The 14,045-nt window shown below is 45.1% G+C and overlaps 1 pseudogene across 1 annotated transcript; it reads right to left on the bottom strand.

Annotated features, from left to right (window-relative positions):
• Positions 1 to 5,317: 5,317 nt before the first annotated feature.
• LOC149128058 (N-acetyltransferase 8B pseudogene) lies at positions 5,318 to 6,863 on the bottom strand (annotated as a pseudogene). Its single transcript, XR_016230264.1, has 2 exons — positions 6,643 to 6,863; positions 5,318 to 6,180 (listed from the first exon to the last, which is right to left on the bottom strand). The product of XR_016230264.1 is annotated as an N-acetyltransferase 8B pseudogene (transcript).
• Between the last annotated feature and the right edge of the window lie 7,182 nt (positions 6,864 to 14,045).

The following is a 14,045-nucleotide window of genomic DNA, read 5'->3' as shown; positions in this document are numbered from 1 at the left end:
CTAAACTGATCTTCTGTAAAAAAAAAAAAAAAAAGAAAGAAATTATCAATTCCCAACTTGACTCTCACTGGGATTAAACATGACAATAGGTCTGATCTGATTTCATCATCATTTAAAAAATCATCTATTATTTTTCACTTTATGTTTCTGTGTGGGAGCAAACTGTTGAAATCTTTACTTAATGTATACTAAACTGATCTTCTGTAAAAAAAAAAAGAAGAAGAAGAAGAAGAAAAGAAGAAGAAAAGAAGAAGAAAAGAAGAAGAAAAGAAGAAGAAAAGAAGGAGAAAAGAAGGAGAAAAGAAGGAGAGGGAGAGGGGGAGGGGAGGGGAGGGGGAGGGGGAGGCGGAGGGAGAGGGAGAGGGAGAGGGAGAAGGAGAAGGAGAAGGAGAAGAAATTATCAGTTCCCAACTTGACTCTCACTGGGATTAAACATGACAATAGGTCTGATCTGATTTCATCATCATTTAATAAATCATCTATTATTTTTCACTTTATGTTTCTGTGTGGGAGCAAACTGTTGAAATCTTTACTTAATGTATGCTAAACTGATCTTCTGTATATAAAGAGAATCGAAAATGAATCCTCATGTGAATGGAAGGGGAGAGGGAGTGGGAAAGGGGAGGGATGCGGGTGGGAGGGACGTTATGGGGGGGAAGCCATTGTAATCCATAAGCCGTACTTTGGAAATTTATATTCATTAAATAAATGTTTAAAAAAATTTAAAAAAAAGAAGGTAAAGACAAGGAAAGAATCCTAAAGAAAGTGAGAGAAAAAATCAAGTTATGTAAAATATAACCCAATAGATTTCTCATCAAAATTCTTGCAGTCGAGAGTGGGATGATATATCCAAAGTCTCGATAGAGAAAGGCTCCCACCAAGAACATCGTGTCGAATGAAGCTCTTTCCGAAGTAAAGGAGAAATGAAAAAACAGACGTAGCTGTTTGCTGCCTACAGAAATGCTCTTCACTTGTAAAGATATGCATATACTGAAAGTAAAGAGTTGGAAAAGGATATACCATGCAAATGGAAGCCAAAACAGGGAGGAGTAGCTATACTCATATCAGGTGAAACAGAATTGAATTAAAAAACTGTTTAAAAGGACATTATACATTGATTAGAGGGCTGATTCAGAATAAGATGCAATAATCATAAATATCCATGAACTCAAAACCACCCGGATCCATAAGGAAATATTATAGGCCTAAAGAGACAGCTGGACTTCAGTACAATAAGTGAGGGACTTCAACACTCATTAATGAATGAACAGATTATCCAGATAGAAAGCCAACAAAGAAATATCAGAGTGGAGCCACATTAGAGATCAAATGGATCTGACATTTACAGAAATTTCACCCAATAGGTACAGAATACACATTCTTCTCAGCACATGAACATTTTCTAGGATAATTCAATAGTAGGCCACAAATCAAGTCTCAGTACATTTAAAAAATAGAAACATACCATGTTGTCTTCTCAGACCACAAAGGAAAAAACTAGAAGTCAATCATAATAATAATAATAGAAAATTGACAAGTACACGAAACTTGAACATGTTGTTGAATGACCAGTAGATCACTGATGAAATTAAAAAGGAAACTGAAAATTTCATGAAATAGCTGAAAATGAAAATACAGCTTATCAAAATTGTGGGAGATGCTGGCACCGTGTTTATCTGGGATGCCAGCATCCCGTGTCAGATCACCAGACCGAGTCCCAGCAGCTCTGCTTCCAATCCAGCTCCCTGCTAAAGTGCTTGGGAAAGCTGGGGAAGATAGTCCAAGTATTTGGGCCACCTGCCACCCACATGGAAAATAAACTATCTAATGATACATCTCATTGACATAGAAAAACACAAACCAAACCAAACTCCAAAATTAGCAGGAGGCAAGAAATAGTAAGAATAAGAGAGGAAATAAATGAAATTGAAACAAAAAAATAAGACAAAAGGTCAACAAAATGAAAAAATTTTTTAAAAATAATAAATCAAAATAGACAACCTTAAGGCAGACTGACAAAGAAAAAAATGGAAGTCAAATAAAAAATTAGAGATGGGAAGTATGCTGTGGTGCAATGTGATATCACTGTCTGCGATGCCAGCATCGTATATCAGAGTGCCAGTTCAGGTCCTGAGTCCCAGCTGCTCCACTTCTGATCCAGCTCCCTGATAATGCACCTGGAACACAGTGGGAGTTGGCTCAAGGGATTGGGCCCCTACCATCCTTATGGGAGACCAGATGAAGTTCCAGTTTCCAGCTTTGGTCTGGTCCAGCCACAGCCATTATGGCCATTGGACAGAGTGAACCAGTGGATGGAAACTCTGTTTCTCTCTTCCTCTATGTCAAGTAAATAAACGAATCAACAATCCCTTTTAAAAAATGAACTTAGAGGTAAAACAGGAGACACTATAACTGATAACGCAGAAATACAAAAGATCATAAGAAACTGTTATGAACAACTAACTATACGCTAACAAATTATAAAACCTTGAAGAAATGGCTAAATTCCTGACCAATATTAAATCAAGAAGGTATGAAATTAGAAACAGACTCATAACAAGTAATGAGATTAAAGTAGTATTTAAAAGTCTCCCATTGGGGCTGGCACTGTGGCATAGTGGTCTAAGCCTCTGAATTCTTTATTTTTTAAAAGGTTAATTTAAAGATTTTTTTAAAAGTGTCTTTCAAATAAATAGAATAAATCTTTTTTTTAAAAAAAAGAATTCAGTTTTAAAGCCATCAAACCTGGACTTTTCATTGATGGGAGACCTGTAAGATTTATTTCTTTATTTACTTGAAAGGCAGAGTTACAGAGAGGTAGAGGCAGAGAGAGAAAAGTCTTCCATCCACTGGTTCACTACCCAAATGAACTGATCTGAAACCAGGAGCATCTTCTGGGTCTCCCATGCAGTGCAGGGGCCCAAGGACTTGGGCCATCCTGTACTGCTTTCCCAGGCCATAGCAGAGAGCTGGATCGGAAGTGGAGTAGCCAGTACACAAATTGACACAAACTGGCAACCATAGGGGATGCCAGCGCTTCAGGCTGGGGCTTTAACATGCTGCGCCACAGCACAGCCCCTTTACAACTGAATTCTACAAAACATTTTGAGAGGGATGAATTCCAATACTCCTCAGTCTATTAAAAAATATTGAAAAGGATGGAACGCTGCCAAAATCTTGAGGCCAGCATCACTCTATCAAAACCAAACCAAAGGCACAACACAAAAAGAAAATTACAGACCGATAACTTTAATGAACATAGATGCAGAAATTCTCAACAAAATATTAGCTACCCAAATCCTTGCTACGTCAAGAGCACCATACATCACGATCGATTTATCCCTGATTGTAAGGGTGGCTCAACGTTTGCAAATCAATAAATGTCTTCAGTCACTTCAACAGAATGAAGAACAATACCATATGATTGTCTCCCTAGATGCAGAGAAAACATCTGATAAGATTCAATGTCCTTTCATGATAAGAAAAAAAAAGTGACAGCTAAGTATAGAAGGAACACACCTCAACGTTGTAAAGGCTATATAAAACAAACCAGCAGCCATTATTGTGCTGAATGGCCTGGACAAGACAGAGGGGTGCACTCTTACCTGTTACTGGATAGCTATTGGAAGTGGTAGCAAGGGCAATTTTGGAAGAGAAAGAAAGGGCATCGAAAGTGGAAAGGAGGAAATCAAAATATTGATGTTTGTAGGTGGCATGATGTTGTACATGGAAAAAACTGGACATTCTACCCAACCAGAAAGCTGTTAGAACTGAGAAACTAATTCAGTAAAGTCACAGGGCTCAAAATCAACGTACAAAATCAGTAGCATTTTCATATGCCAATACTGGTCTTACCAAAAGAGCAATCACCTCCCACCTACTCACAGGGGGATGCTGAGGCCAGGAGAGTCTGAGATGCTCCAGTTTGGAGGCAGAAGAGGTGAGGCCTGGGCTGGGGCCCGCTTGGGCCAGGAGCTGGGGAGCAGAGGGCACAAGACTGCTGTTGACAGGGTTAAACTCGGCAGCTCCCACTGCCCTCAGCACAGCAGCAGCTCCGTCCCCCAAGAAACTCCTCCACATCGCCATCGTCTCTAACCTCTCAGAGTGTCAGCGTGCTAGAAATGCCTCCTTGTGCTCCCTGTTGGAGGTGGAATTGACCCAACATAAACACCCATTCTCACTGGTTCATTTGGTGGCAATTGGTACAGTCACAACACTGGGTGATGGCCGCCTTTATCAGCCCCAGCCATTGTTACCAACTAGAGGGTGGGGCCTCAAGGACCCCTTGCTTCCCATTCCCTTGACACACACCCCCAGCAAACCCACGCTGCTCCTGATCCCCTCCTTGGAAAGAGCACATTTTGGTCTCAGACTTCAAGACGCAAACTCTTAGCTGCCACATGAAATGCCTCTGTCTGGGGGTCCAGTATAGCTCCTTGGTCCCCTAATCCACCACCAGGACCAGTGGTGGTCCTCCGCCCGGATCACAGAGATGTACTCACTGAGCACCTCAGCTTCAAGAAAACTCCACTCACTGCACTGAATATGGACTTGGCCCAGGACTTGAGTGGGGCTGCTCAGGGTGAGCTAGCCCCTCCCCATGGCTGTTAGAACTCAGATGCGTCTTGGTGGTGCCAGCAGAGGGCGATGTAACCTCAGCTTCCGACTCGCCTCCAGAGACTAGGACAACTCCACCTCCCTGCAGCGTTGGGGAGGAACCCCATGGAGAATGCTCAGGGCAGATCTTTGGTAAGGCCAGGATTCCTGTGCTTGAGGATTTGCAACCCGCTTAGGCGCACTGTGCAGCCACAGGTTTGGGGTCCACATTGGGAGTCCCAAAGGAGTGAGCAGCAGTGGCCACCAGGGCACAGGGGGAAGGGCAACCCCCGGCTCAGAAGTCCTCACTTCAGGCAGCCCTGCCCCTCAGCTGAGCCCTGGAGGAGCCACACAACTGGGGTGGTCTTGCGAGGAGAGAGAACCTTGCTGGCAAAGGGGACAGCTGGAACCATTAGCCAATTTATTTATTTATAAAGTAAACTGAAACTTTCTCAAACCATGCCTAGGCCAGTCTGGTGGACACAATGGTGCTCAGCCACCCTGTCCATCACCAACCCAGGACATCTGGGCAATCTGAGACGACAGGACTGCCCATCGTAGCTCGGCTTCAGCTACTCTCTGCAGACCCAGAGCTGAAGCCTGCACATCTTACCGTTTGGCAGCTGATTTTTCAAAGAAGGTTGTTGTGGTGCAGGAGAAATGGAACAGAAACACCCCAAGTAGAATGAATGCAGCACAGCCCCGTATGCCTCCCAGCACCACACACGTGGGACTCATACTTGCAAGAGTAAAGAGCTTTTATTGTTGATGGCACTCAAACATCAGGGTGGGCTTATGACCACAGCAGGGTCGATGCTCTCCTGGCTCCCACACAGGCCCCCTCCCTGAGAAGAAGGCAGGCGGTAGACTAAGCGAACACTAGAAAGACCCACCAGCCTCGCACTCACGTGGAAGTAGCACTGGTGCTTGATCTCAAAGCCCATGCCCTGGTAGAGGCTCAGGGCAGCAGTCTGCACTGTGGTAGTGTCAAGCATGACCTCGCTGTAGCCCCGGGCCCAGGCAAACTGGATGACCGTCCTGACCAGGGCTTTCGCTAGCCCCTGACCCCGGTGCTCCAAGGCCACAGACAGATGGAAGAGCTGCAGCTGCTTCTCCCGCAAGGTGGGATCCTGCACGGGCAGAGCTCCCACCGTGCCCACCACCTGCCCCTCAGACTCGGCCACCCAGAAGCAGGAGCCACTCCCTCGCAGGTAGGATTTGGTGATGTCGGCCATGTCTGACTGCAGACTCAGGGCCACGTACTTCTTCCAGGGATAGGAGGCAGCAAGCCTCAGGACCACGAGGACGGCAAGGCTGGCCAGCAGTGCGAGGAGCCAGGAGCCAGAGAAAAAGAGGAGGACGAGGGGGACCCCAGGTAAGAGCAGGAGGGTTTGGGGCTGCCTCAGCAGGTGGCGGAAAGCACTGGGAATGTGCTTCTCCATCCCCTGGGAGAACAAGGCCAGGACACTTTTGCGGTCTCTCTCCTGGTATTTGCGGATGTGATAAGAAGCCATGAGAGATGTCTGTGTCTGAATGTCGATGTCCAGAGTGACAGCTGGGCGCCCCTGCACTCCTGCTACTGCCCTGGAGAAGAGAGAGGAAGCCACGTGAGTGTCCCGTGCTCCCAGGATCCTTGTACCATCTGTTCTGGCGATGTGACCTTGGCCACGGCACTCAACCTCTGTGAGGCAGCGGGCTCATCTGTACCACAGGGTAAAATAAGATCTGAGAAGTTAACGCGCTAGCACATGTAACACTTGCACACTTGAAAGCGTGTCCTCCGCCGTCATGTCTCATTTCCCTGTCATCTCCTGGCCACACTGGGCTGGACCGTGCAGCAGCCTCTGTGCCCCATGCCCTGTGGCCCCCTCCAAGCCCATGATTGCAGAAATCCTGTGTCCCAAGCACCCCTTTCAGCACAGGCTCCTCCCTGATTTGTCCATGTTTAGCCTAATGAGAGGACATTGCCTCCAACCACCAGCACGGGCCCCAGGACTCCACCCTGCTCTCAGAGCCCCAGCCTTGTCCCCCTCCCCAGCCTCTCACCTGCTCTCCAGAGCTGAGCGTGTGCAGCATGGCCTCAGACCCTCAGCCTGTCCCTGGCATCCAGGAGGGACTGTTCTGGGCCTGCCCCACCTCTGCTGGGTGGCCGCCTCATTGGCTGACACCTGGATGTTTGATAATCATCAACCATAGGGTCAAGGTGCTGGGCTGTGACAGCTCAGGGAGCCCCAGTCTAATTTTTTTTTTTTCATCACCAGGAAAGGAGAAACTCCTTGGGGAAGGCTGGCCACCATTTTTCCTGCCTTTGTTGAAATGGCACCTTTGTCCCTGTACACACTTGGAGACTGCAGCACTGGCGCTGTGTTCCTTTGATGGCTGAGCAGCAGGGTCCTTCTCTCCCTACCCAAGCTTTCCCTGCTCCAGGAAAATCTACCCTTCGCAGTTCCTGCACTCAGCACCCTGCATCCAGGTCCACTCCTTCATTGCCTCATCAGCAGTTGTGCCCGGTGCCCTCCTATGCTGCAGGTGTCACTGCTGCCAGCAATGCTGACAAGCAGGAGACAGGCAGACACAGACAGGACACTCCCTCCTCCACTCAACTGCTGAGCTACAGAAGGGGGCTTCCCTTGTAACCATGAGCTCACACCAGTCCTGCCATTCTGCCCAACCTCACAGATCAGCATCCTATTCTGTGGCTGCCTGTAGCCATGGGCACAGTGGATGATTCAAGCAAGGCCTCTTGTGGCAGGTGCCATGTGAGCTCTTGGGACACCTCAGACAGGCCAGCATCTTAGGGAGCTCTCAGAAACTTTGGGGTCTGGGGTCAGGCGGGCATACCTCACAGCTGGGACAAGGGTTGGGAGGCTGGGGACAGATGGCACCAGATCCTCCAAGAGAGTGTGACAAGACATGGTGCCATGACCACAGGACAAAGTGGGCCTGAGCAGGCAGAGTGAGGGGAGCTTCTCAGGCTGAGGACCCTGGGGCAGTGTTAAGACAAGACGTGTAGGGAATGATGGCTGATGTGGCCCCTCTCGGGGAGAGGAGGGCAGGGATCTGCCAGGCAAGACCCATGTCCAGCTGAGTGTGGATCTATCCCCAGAGTAATGAGAATCCCTGGATACTCTTAGAAATTGAAATAAGTAAAATATGTTATGCATGTTCCTGTTGATGGCTATATGCATGTGTGCACATGTGTTTGTTCTATGCATATGTGTGTGTTCTGTGTGCGTGTGTGAGCTTAAAGGTATGTCTGTGGCTGTATGTGGAGAATCATGGCAGGAAGAAGGACTTGAAGCAGATATCCCCACAGGAAAATGCAGCACCAAGTGACACAAGTGCCCCCAGGTACCACAGGTTGCTCACTGCACAAGTGAGGCTGACCTAGAGGGTGCTGGGAATTAACCTGAACTTGCCCTGATTCCCGATCAATGAGCTCCAACACAGAGCCGAGTGTGTCCAAGCACAATGGCTCTAAGTCTATAGTTGCAGACATTGCTCGCCGTGTCACCCATGCATCCAAGGGCTGCTCTGCTTGAGTGGGGTGACTTTTCCTGTGTTCATAGAGGAGCCCTCAGGGTGAGGAGAGGGGCCCGAGTGGCAGCTGGTCCTCAGAGGCAGACAGGATCATGGCAGTCCCTCATAAAGATGTATTTTGAGGCTGAAATACATACAGGCATTAAAATTAGTCTCATGGGAGCAAGGATTATGAAGGAGTCAGAGATGACAGCCAGGCTTGAGGCAAGAGCACCCAAGAGGGAGATGAAGAGAGACCAGTTCTGCAAGAATTGACATTGCCCTATGGACATTAAAGCTGGAAGGCGGCAGCAGGGGCTGGGCTGGAAGGTGGAGGCTGCCGACCCTGATCTTTGGCCTCTGAGGAGGCCTCAAAGTGAAATTTAACCACCACCTAAGTGGAGATGCGTCCCTGGGTGTTTGTCACATGCTTTCAGCATATCTCAGCAGTGCCCTAAAATATTTCAAAGTTATGCAAAGTTGAGCCAGGAGGCCTGAGAAACAGAGCTCCAGGCTGCAGGTGCTGGTGGAAGCCTGGGACAAATACCATATGTTCTCCCTGATCGGTGACAACTGACTGAACACCAAAAAGGAAACCTGTTGAAGTGAAATCGACACTATGAGAAACGGTGACTTGATCAGCATAGCCCTGACTGTTAATGAACAACTTAATACATTATCCCTCTTAGTAGTTTTTTTTGTCTGTTCTACTTAATATGACTAGTTTAATTCTGTAATTAATACACAGTTATTCTTAAGTGTTGAAATTTAACTGAAATGTGATCCCTGTTAAACATAAGAGTGGGAATAAGAGAGGGAAGAGATGTACAATTTGGGACATGCTCAAGCTGACTTGCCCCCAATGGTAGAGTTAGAAACATACCAGAGGACTCCAATTTAATCCCATCAAGGTGGCATGTACCAATGCCATCTCACTAGTCCAAGTGATCAATTTCAGTTCACAATTGACCATAATGAAAGGACTAAGAGTCAAAGGGAGCACATAAACAAGTCTAGTACCTGCTAATACTAACCGATAGAATAAATAAAGGGGAGAGTGACCCAACATAGGAAGCAAGATACTCAGCAGACTCATAGAACGGCAGATGTCCTAAACAGCACTCTGGCCTCAGAATCAGCCCTAAAGGCATTGCGATCTGGCTGAAAAGCCCATGAGAGTATTTCAGGCATGGAAAGCCAAGACACTCTGGCAAAAAAAAAAAAAAAAAAAAAGACTAAATGAAAGATCTCTGTGAATGAGATCCCAGTGGAAAGAACAGGTCTTCAAAGAAGGAGGTACCTTTCTCTGAAGGGAGGAGAGAACCTCCACTTTGACTATGACCTTGTCTAAACAAGATAAGAGTCGGAGAACTCAAGGGGCTTCCATAGCCTTGGAAACTCATGACTGCTGCATAGGGAGATTACTGATGCCATAAACAGGAGTGTCAATTTGTGAAGTCAACAACAGGAGTCACTGTGCACTTACTCCTCATGTAGGATCTCTGTCCTTAATGTGCTGTACATTGAGACTTAATGCTATAACGAGTACTCAAACAGTATATTTCACTTTGTGTTTCTATGGGGGTGAAAACTGTTGAAATCTTTACTTAATGTATACTAAACTGATCTTCTGTAAAAAAAAAAAAAAAAAAAAAAAGAAATTATCAATTCCCAACTGACTCTCACTGGGATTAAACATGACAATAGGTCTGATCTGATTTCATCATCATTTTAAAAACCATCTATTATTTTTCACTTTATGTTTCTGTGTGGGAGCAAACTGTTGAAATCTTTACTTAATGTATGCTAAACTGATCTTCTGTATATAAAGAGAATCGAAAATGAATCCTCATGTGAATGGAAGGGGAGAGGGAGTGGGAAAGGGGAGGGATGCGGGTGGGAGGGACGTTATGGGGGGGAAGCCATAGTAATCCATAAGCCGTACTTTGGAAATTTATATTCATTAAATAAATGTTAAAAAAAATTAAAAAGAAGGTAAAGACAAGGAAAGAATCCTAAAGAAAGTGAGAGAAAAAATCAAGTTATGTAAAATATAACCCAATAGATTTCTCATCAAAATTCTTGCAGTCGAGAGTGGGATGATATATCCAAAGTCTCGATAGAGAAAGGCTCCCACCAAGAACATCGTGTCGAGTGAAGCTCTTTCCGAAGTAAAGGAGAAATGAAAAAACAGACGTAGCTGTTTGCTGCCTACAGAAATGCTCTTCACTTGTAAAGATATGCATATACTGAAAGTAAAGAGTTGGAAAAGGATATACCATGCAAATGGAAGCCAAAACAGGGAGGAGTAGCTATACTCATATCAGGTGAAACAGAATTGAATTAAAAAACTGTTTAAAAGGACATTATACATTGATTAGAGGGCTGATTCAGAATAAGATACAATAATCATAAATATCCATGAACTCAAAACCACCCGGATCCATAAGGAAATATTATAGGCCTAAAGAGACAGCTGGACTTCAGTACAATAAGTGAGGGACTTCAACACTCATTAATGAATGAACAGATTATCCAGATAGAAAGCCAACAAAGAAATATCAGAGTGGAGCCACATTAGAGATCAAATGGATCTGACATTTACAGAAATTTCACCCAATAGGTACAGAATACACATTCTTCTCAGCACATGAACATTTTCTAGGATAATTCAATAGTAGGCCACAAATCAAGTCTCAGTACATTTAAAAAATAGAAACATACCATGTTGTCTTCTCAGACCACAAAGGAAAAAACTAGAAGTCAATCATAATAATAATAATAGAAAATTGACAAGTACACGAAACTTGAACATGTTGTTGAATGACCAGTAGATCACTGATGAAATTAAAAAGGAAACTGAAAATTTCATGAAATAGCTGAAAATGAAAATACAGCTTATCAAAATTGTGGGAGATGCTGGCACCGTGTTTATCTGGGATGCCAGCATCCCGTGTCAGATCACCAGACCGAGTCCCAGCAGCTCTGCTTCCAATCTAGCTCCCTGCTAAAGTGCTTGGGAAAGCTGGGGAAGATAGTCCAAGTATTTGGGCCACCTGCCACCCACATGGAAAATAAACTATCTAATGATACATCTCATTGACATAGAAAAACACAAACCAAACCAAACTCCAAAATTAGCAGGAGGCAAGAAATAGTAAGAATAAGAGAGGAAATAAATGAAATTGAAACAAAAAAATAAGACAAAAGGTCAACAAAATGAAAAAAATTTTTAAAAATAATAAATCAAAATAGACAACCTTAAGGCAGACTGACAAAGGAAAAAAATGGAAGTCAAATAAAAAATTAGAGATGGGAAGTGGAAGTGTGCTGTGGTGCAATGTGATATCACTGTCTGCGATGCCAGCATCGTATATCAGAGTGCCAGTTCAGGTCCTGAGTCCCAGCTGCTCCACTTCTGATCCAGCTCCCTGATAATGCAGTGGGAGTTGGCTCAAGGGATTGGGCCCCTACCATCCTTATGGGAGACCAGATGGAGTTCCAGTTTCCAGCTTTGGTCTGGTCCAGCCACAGCCATTATGGCCAGTGGACAGAGTGAACCAGTGGATGGAAACTCTGTTTCTCTCTTCCTCTATGTCAAGTAAATAAACGAATCAACAATCCCTTTTAAAAAATGAACTTAGAGGTAAAACAGGAGACACTATAACTGATAACGCAGAAATACAAAAGATCATAAGAAACTGTTATGAACAACTAACTATACGCTAACAAATTATAAAACCTTGAAGAAATGGCTAAATTCCTGACCAATATTAAATCAAGAAGGTATGAAATTAGAAACAGACTCATAACAAGTAATGAGATTAAAGTAGTATTTAAAAGTCTCCCATTGGGGCTGGCACTGTGGCATAGTGGTCTAAGCCTCTGAATTCTTTATTTTTTAAAAGGTTAATTTAAAGATTTTTTTAAAAGTGTCTTTCAAATAAATAGAATAAATCTTTTTTTTAAAAAAAAGAATTCAGTTTTAAAGCCATCAAACCTGGACTTTTCATTGATGGGAGACCTGTAAGATTTTATTTCTTTATTTACTTGAAAGGCAGAGTTACAGAGAGGTAGAGGCAGAGAGAGAAAAGTCTTCCATCCACTGGTTCACTACCCAAATGAACTGATCTGAAACCAGGAGCATCTTCTGGGTCTCCCATGCAGTGCAGGGGCCCAAGGACTTGGGCCATCCTGTACTGCTTTCCCAGGCCATAGCAGAGAGCTGGATCGGAAGTGGAGTAGCCAGTACACAAATTGACACAAACTGGCAACCATAGGGGATGCCAGCGCTTCAGGCTGGGGCTTTAACATGCTGCGCCACAGCACCAGCCCCTTTACAACTGAATTCTACAAAACATTTTGAGAGGGATGAATTCCAATACTCCTCAGTCTATTAAAAAATATTGAAAAGGATGGAACGCTGCCAAAATCTTGAGGCCAGCATCACTCTATCAAAACCAAACCAAAGGCACAACACAAAAAGAAAATTACAGACCGATAACTTTAATGAACATAGATGCAGAAATTCTCAACAAAATATTAGCTACCCAAATCCTTGCTACGTCAAGAGCACCATACATCACGATCGATTTATCCCTGATTGTAAGGGTGGCTCAACGTTTGCAAATCAATAAATGTCTTCAGTCACTTCAACAGAATGAAGAACAATACCATATGATTGTCTCCCTAGATGCAGAGAAAACATCTGATAAGATTCAATGTCCTTTCATGATAAGAAAAAAAAAGTGACAGCTAAGTATAGAAGGAACACACCTCAACGTTGTAAAGGCTATATAAAACAAACCAGCAGCCATTATTGTGCTGAATGGCCTGGACAAGACAGAGGGGTGCACTCTTACCTGTTACTGGATAGCTATTGGAAGTGGTAGCAAGGGCAATTTTGGAAGAGAAAGAAAGGGCATCGAAAGTGGAAAGGAGGAAATCAAAATATTGATGTTTGTAGGTGGCATGATGTTGTACATGGAAAAAACTGGACATTCTACCCAACCAGAAAGCTGTTAGAACTGAGAAACTAATTCAGTAAAGTCACAGGGCTCAAAATCAACGTACAAAATCAGTAGCATTTTCATATGCCAATACTGGTCTTACCAAAAGAGCAATCACCTCCCACCTACTCACAGGGGGACGCTGAGGCCAGGAGAGTCTGAGATGCTCCAGTTTGGAGGCAGAAGAGGTGAGGCCTGGGCTGGGGCCCGCTTGGGCCAGGAGCTGGGGAGCAGAGGGCACAAGACTGCTGTTGACAGTTTTTACGCTGGGGTGAAACTCGGCAGCTCCCACTGCCCTCAGCACAGCAGCAGCTCTGTCCCCCAAGAAACTCCTCCACATCGCCATCGTCTCTAACCTCTCAGAGTGTCAGCGTGCTAGAAATGCCTCCTTGTGCTCCCTGTTGGAGGTGGAATTGACCCAACATAAACACCCATTCTCACTGGTTCATTTGGTGGCAATTGGTACAGTCACAACACTGGGTGATGGCCGCCTTTATCAGCCCCAGCCATTGTTACCAACTAGAGGGTGGGCCTCAAGGACCCCTGCTTCCCATTCCCTTGACACACACCCCCAGCAAACCCACGCTGCTCCTGATCCCCTCCTTGGAAAGAGCACATTTTGGTCTCAGACTTCAAGACGCAAACTCTTAGCTGCCACATGAAATGCCTCTGTCTGGGGGTCCAGTATAGCTCCTTGGTCCCCTAATCCACCACCAGGACCAGTGGTGGTCCTCCGCCCGGATCACAGAGATGTACTCACTGAGCACCTCAGCTTCAAGAAAACTCCACTCACTGCACTGAATATGGACTTGGCCCAGGACTTGAGTGGGGCTGCTCAGGGTGAGCTAGCCCCTCCCCATGGCTGTTAGAACTCAGATGCGTCTTGGTGGTGCCAGCAGAGGGCGATGTAACCTCAGCTTC

The sequence above is a fragment of the Oryctolagus cuniculus genome, chromosome 2, assembly GCF_051225735.1.
Source record: "Oryctolagus cuniculus isolate XC-2025 breed Fujian yellow rabbit chromosome 2, ASM5122573v1, whole genome shotgun sequence".
Classification (NCBI taxonomy): Eukaryota; Metazoa; Chordata; class Mammalia; order Lagomorpha; family Leporidae; genus Oryctolagus; species Oryctolagus cuniculus.
The sequence above is the reverse complement of the archived record's forward strand: the minus strand, read 5'-3'. Positions and strand labels throughout refer to the sequence as shown.